The sequence below is a fragment of the Pteropus vampyrus genome, unplaced genomic scaffold (assembly GCF_000151845.1).
Source record: "Pteropus vampyrus isolate Shadow unplaced genomic scaffold, Pvam_2.0 Scaffold656, whole genome shotgun sequence".
NCBI lineage: Eukaryota > Metazoa > Chordata > Mammalia > Chiroptera > Pteropodidae > Pteropus > Pteropus vampyrus.
The window spans coordinates 166,714-173,116 of NW_011889437.1; positions in this window are offsets into that span (position 1 = coordinate 166,714).

Consider the following 6,403-nt stretch of genomic DNA (forward strand, 5'->3'; position numbering starts at 1 on the left):
AATATTTATCTTTCCCACAGTACAAGTCCAAGGCTGTTCCTAGTGGGCAGCTCTTCTCCATGCAATAACTCATAGCTCTGCCATGTCAGAGTCCTGCACTTCTAGTCACCAGGAGAGAGAAGAGGTGGAAAGCAAGAGTATGAAAAAGATTGAACAGAGGATTTTAGAGCCTGAAATGGAAGTGGCGTATGTCACTGCCACACATATTTTATTCCCCAGATCTCAGTCACATGGTCCCTTTTAGAGCAAGGGAGGAGGGGAGGACATTCTGGATAATGTTGTCTCCCTGTGATGTAAGAACGAAAGTACAAATTTGATGAAACACATAGTATTCTCTCTGCCACAGATGAGGCACATCGAGGGTTCTACTAGCCCCAAATGTATAGCCTACCAACCCTCCCACATGATGGCAAATTCCCATTTTTAGAGTCAAACGTGGTTAAACAACAAGAGCATGTGCTTATGTGTGGTGTGCATGGTTAAAATAATCCCAGCTACCTCTACCATTAGCTTGGCTTCCCAGAGAAAAATTAGCTGTAGGGCATTTATTCTATTTATTTAAAGCTCTCTAAAATCCTCATGATTGCTGTGGTCCTCTGCCATCATCTTCATCAGTAGCATGTTTGTGCACATACTAAGGTATAGTATCTTATTACCCAAATAACTTCACAGACTTGCTATCATTTAAGTTTAACAATAATCGTCTGAACCAGTGAAGCAGGAAGCATTTCTCTCACTTTATAGAATAAGAAACCGAAGTTCAGAAAGCTTAAGAAATCTTCCCTAATTTGTGCCAGATAGGAGAGAGTCATTCTGAAACTAGAACCTAGGTTTCAGATACCTGGTATTTAGTATGGCACCCTTTCCATCATGTTGGTTTACCTCTCACTTACAGCATCTGTAGAGAGATTCCTACATGAAGTGTAGCTAAGAAAGAACTCTAGAATATAGGTAGTAAAATAGATTCATTTTTTTTTCTGGTATGAGCTTCATCAACTTCATCACACAGTCAAAAACCCTGTCAGTCAATAAGTATTTATTGAGTACTCACACAAGGGAATAATACCATTATGTGATGCCTTTGAAAGGAATTTATACTTTGTTAAGTGTTTGAAAATTGACTTTCACAGGGTGAAAAACTTCTGCCATACATTTGAGCAGAATATTGATCTGAGTACAACAGCTTTTTGAATGATTTCAATACAGAAAGATTTTATATTGTTGATAAGTCAGGCCAGTTTTTCATTGGGACTGACCTGGAGACAGTGACAATAGAAAAAAAAATCAATTAGTATGTTGGGAGGAAATTTCTTCCCCTGTTCACACAAATAACCGGTACACTTATACCAGGCTAAGATAAATATAAGACGTCATGTTGTGAACACACAGGTGACAACAGCTAGAGGCTTGTCAACCTTGCCTGACTACAATGCTTCCAGGCTTCCAGGTATTGGCGATGCCGTTAGAATGGCAGATCTCACTGTGCACATGTCTTGAAAGCAAAAGTGATTTGCCTACTCTCTGCCTCTATATACAGGACTTGGATGTGAGATTACCTCCTGTGAGTTAAAGTATATAACTCTAAAACAACCCATGATAGGAAAGATCAGCAGTCTATAGAGACACCCAAAAGAAACAGAAGAGATAACTAATACAATGCTTGTAAGCTTTCACTGTCAGAAGAAAGGTGTGTCGGCCACAAAATCAAATAATAATAGCTACATTAATTGAATGCTTGCAACATGCCAGGCTTTTACTAATCATGTTCCATACATAGGTGTAACGAATTTTTGTGGGACAACTAGTGATTGAAGTACAATTTTTATCACCCCCATTTAACAGATAAGGCAACCAAGGCTCAGCTAGAGCAAAAGACTTTTCTAGGGTCACACAGCGAATGAATCGTAGAGTCAAAAATCAGAATTCAGATACATATGAATCATATTTAAGAACTTAAACAGAAACTCAAGTGGTTCACCACCTGCCTGCTCATCAGAATCACCAATGGGGCTTTTAAAGATACAGATGGCTCTGTTCTGCCTCATATATACTGTATCTAAATTCTAAGGATCAAGTTTGAGCACCTGTATTAAGAAATTTGATTAATTTACATGTCAAAGTGATGGGCTAATCATTCCGTTGTTTGTTACTTTACGGTAAGACTCAGTCTTAGCAGATTAGAAATGAGATTCTTCTGTTGGCCATGAAGAAGCAAACTGCCACATTGTGTCATGGCCATGTGATAATGAACTATTGGAGGCTTCTAGAAGTTGAGAATAGTCCTCTACTGACAACTGCTAAGAAAAGGGAAATTTACCCCTACAACTTCAAGAACCCATTTGCCACAATCTTGAGAATTTGGAAGAGGACCCATAGATCCAAAGAAACCCAGCCCAGCCAACACACAGTTTGCAGCCACTGGAGGACCTAGTTAAGCCGTGCCCAGCTCCTGATGCTTGGAAACTGAAATAATAATTGTGTGTTGTTTTAAGTTACTAAGTTGTTTAGTTTGTTACGTAACAATAGATAACCAATACAATTACCAAGGAAAAATTGTGTGTGTTCATTCAAGCACTGTCCAGGAGAGAGGCTACCTTGGTCCAAGAAGGCTACAAATGCTAGCTGTATTTCTATTGTGATGATAAGCTCATACCCAATGTAGCTATTTAGTTAAATTCCTCCTTCTGATTCCATGCTAACCATGTATACTTCTGAATTTGATTTGACTTCTTCCATAGGTGTACCTAAAATATGTGTTAAGTAAAGGATATGAGAGCTTCGGTCACTTGACAGTGTCATATAACATGACAAAGAAATTAATTGGCATTCTGGTTTAGATCTCACTATCTCTGACCTTGGTTAATGTGGGTACAACAGTGAGATAGCAGGCATTTTGGATGTTAACAAGTCAGGCTTCCAAATTGCTTCCCCTGGAAAGAGTCCCATGCATCATTGCTCTTCAACTGTCTAAAATCTATCAAATGCCTACCTACTAATCACTAGCCTCTGTCAACTCATGCTATGGGTGCTTTTATTGAAACTTCTTCATCAACAAGTTATTCATTTGACAAAAGTCAGCCAAGCAATTAAACTTAAGGAAGTACCAAGTAGAGCGTTATGTGGAGGCAGAGAGATGCACAACAGAAAAAAAAAATGACAGATATAAAAATCAGTATAATGTATTGTCGAAAATGTAAAGCATCCGTTTGCTTGTTTTTTTCCTTTATGACAGATTTTTGCAGCATGGAATTCACAAGTTTCACATTCGCTGTTTTATCTGGGATGTTCTGGCTGATAAAATTATCTCAGCAAGCATTGTGCACTGGAGTTCTGTCTCTGTTTTAATAGCTAGTGTAATGGAGGAATTCTGGTGCCAATATCCTCCATTTGTCCTCTACTGCAATTGTACCTGGCAGGCTGTAGGAAGCGGTACAATAGTTAATTTCTAGATAAGTATATCTTAGGACACCATACAAAAATCAGCTGCAGGTTTGGACTGCCAGATTGAATTTTCTAAACATAATAGCATAGTTGTTGCAGCAATAGAGTAGATATGTATTCTCTGATGCATTTCTACCCACTGATACTGGAGATGGGCAGTTAAAGGAATGGAACCTATTATTACTATTCTTCCGCAAGCAGATTTATCATGGATTCGCACATTTCCCTCCTATCTCAGGTTCAGTTACCAGGATGTTTATGAAATATCACTAAAAGGAAAAGGGAGGCGCTTGAGTAAGGATAAACTGGAGCTGTATTTTCTCAAGTGTTAGTTGGTACCAAGTTCTACAAGCATGAAATAGAGGATCGTGCTGTTCGCTATGAAAATACAGCTGTTCTCTAAGTTCCAATCCAGTTTGCAGCGACAAGGCTAAATGCTCCAAGAAGGTGGAATCATCAGTAAATACGGAACCCGTTATGGCGCCTCCCTCAGGAAAATGGTAAAGTATATTGAAATCAGCCAGCACACAAAGTACATTTTCTCCTTCTATGGGAAAACCAAGATGAAGAGAAGAGCCCTGGGGATCTGGCACTGTGGTTCCTGCATGAACACAGTAGCTGGTGGTGCCTGTACCCATGACACCACTTCTGCCATCATACTAAAATCTGCCACCAGGAAGCTGAAGGAATTGAAAGACCAGTAGAAGCTCCACAATTTGAAACACTGTTAGCCTATAATAAATGGGTTAATTTTTGTTAAAAAAAAAGAAAAAAAGAAAAAAGAAAAGAAAAGAAAAAAGAAATAAAATCCAGTTGCTGTCCTTGGTGATTATAGTTTAATTAAAATAATTAGGGAGCATCTGATCTGGTTCAGCTCCATATCAGATGATGGGTAGAGAGTGGTGAACTAAAGTTAACACAGTTTTTGTCCTCATGGCATTAGAGTCTAATCTAGTTGAAAAGACAGATATAACAAGCCAATTACAAAAATAGTGATAAATTCTTGGACAGGACTAGTAGTAATGAGAGTAGAAAAATAACAATTGCTTATACTAATATGATTCTGTCCAGATTTATCTTAATAACTCTTGATGAAGGTGTTAATAATCTCCATATTACCCATGAGGAAACTGAAGTAAGGTTCAGAGAGATTAACTGACATGCCAAAGACCAATTGCAATGCACTAACTAAAACTTGATTTATTAAATTTCAAATCCAAGGCAGCTTCATCAATTCTCAAAACAGGAATTTTTGATAGACAACAGATAATCAAGTGGATGATGTCTCACATGAATGAATATGAAGAGGGGGGATTAATGATAAAAAGGAAGACATATCTCTGTTTCTGTATCCCATCCTCCTCCTTGTTATGCCTCCATCTGGTGGGAGTGGAGAAGAGAAAGCATCATAGGGATTGCCCCAAGAAACACACTTTAGCTATTTGCACATGAGACTTGGAGGTGCTGTCAATCTCCTTTGTGCCCCTGATTCGAGAGCAAGCAAGCTCATACTGCTGATAAGCTTCCATAAAACTCATCTTGGATCAAGAGTAATGCAACAGAAAAGAAGGAATACAGAGTTGGCCTTCCCTTGTACTTCCCACCTATAGAGAGGTATGCAGAATCACCAGACTATCCACGCATGAAATTGGCAGTGTTATTAAGAAATGTCAATAAGTTTCTGTTGAATGAAGTAGTTTTGGGGCAGGTAGCTTCTCACACCAGCCATAGCTCTATGGCCTCCCTATGGTCCATAAAGCCTTATGCAGCGTATTGGCTGCATTAGTTTAACATCTACCCCGAAGGAAAAAAAAACACATCAAAATAGTTCAGAAAAAGTAACTATAAGAAGAAAGATAGAATATTACAGTTTCCATAACAGCAAGGGTACAGCCTATATCACAGGAAAGAAGGATAAGGAGATGTAAGAAGGTATATTAGATAGGGTCTCAAAAGAAAAATAGATGTTATACTCAAATTGAGGTAATTAAAATCACCCCAAATGGACACTTTACCAACTTGCAAGTATAGGGAAACCTTGAGGGAGGGTGTAGAATAGGGGAGGGAGCACTTATCAGAACTTGAAAACAGAAAGTCTTATATAATTGTCTTGGGAGGAATAGTGACCTCTAGTTTTGGATACAGTTAATTCAAAGTGACTCCCTGTAGTAGACTACCTGGGAGAATTCATACCCCTAGTATTGATTCAGATTTGCTATTGGAGTTCTCCAAAGGCCTAACCTAATAGGAATCCAGACCTCCATTGATATTGTCAATACAGGTTAGATTTTTAAGGCAGAGAGACTGGTGGAGAAGGTCTAAGACTAGACCTGAGAAGCAAAAGAGAGTATTTAAACCAGAAACCAAGGAGTTGTATACAATAGAGTGAAAAAAAAAACAATAAATCCTATTAGTTATCTTCTTTATTGGATGCCTTCCACATACCACCATCACCACTGCACGTCTAAGCCCTTATCTTCATTCAAGATCAAGTTCAAATCCCTGTCTTCTACAAAGCTTTTCATAATAAACAATTACCTTACCTTCACATGGTGTTTTTGCCTTCCTATGTTCATTTGCCTCTTCTAACTTAATTCCCTCTATTGTAGTTATTTTTTACCATGTTCTTTCTCCTTCACCAGACTCTGAGCCTCTGAAGGACAAACTGTGCATTTGATAAATTTCTAAGTGCCTTCTATTGCTCAGTGTGAAGCCTTAAGAGTAGTAGGTATGAAATGCCACAAATCTTCAACACCAAGAGCCAAGCAGTCAGGTCTCATAAAGACGAAAGTTATTATTGTATAGCAGAATGTTTAAATGCTTATCGTATTTACTAGCTCTGTGACCTGAGGCAAGTTTCTTAATTTCTTTGAAGCTGACATTCTTCATATATAAAAGTAGAAATAATAATAGTAATAAATTTCTCGTAAAGTTGCGATTAAATGTAAAAAAGTACATTAAT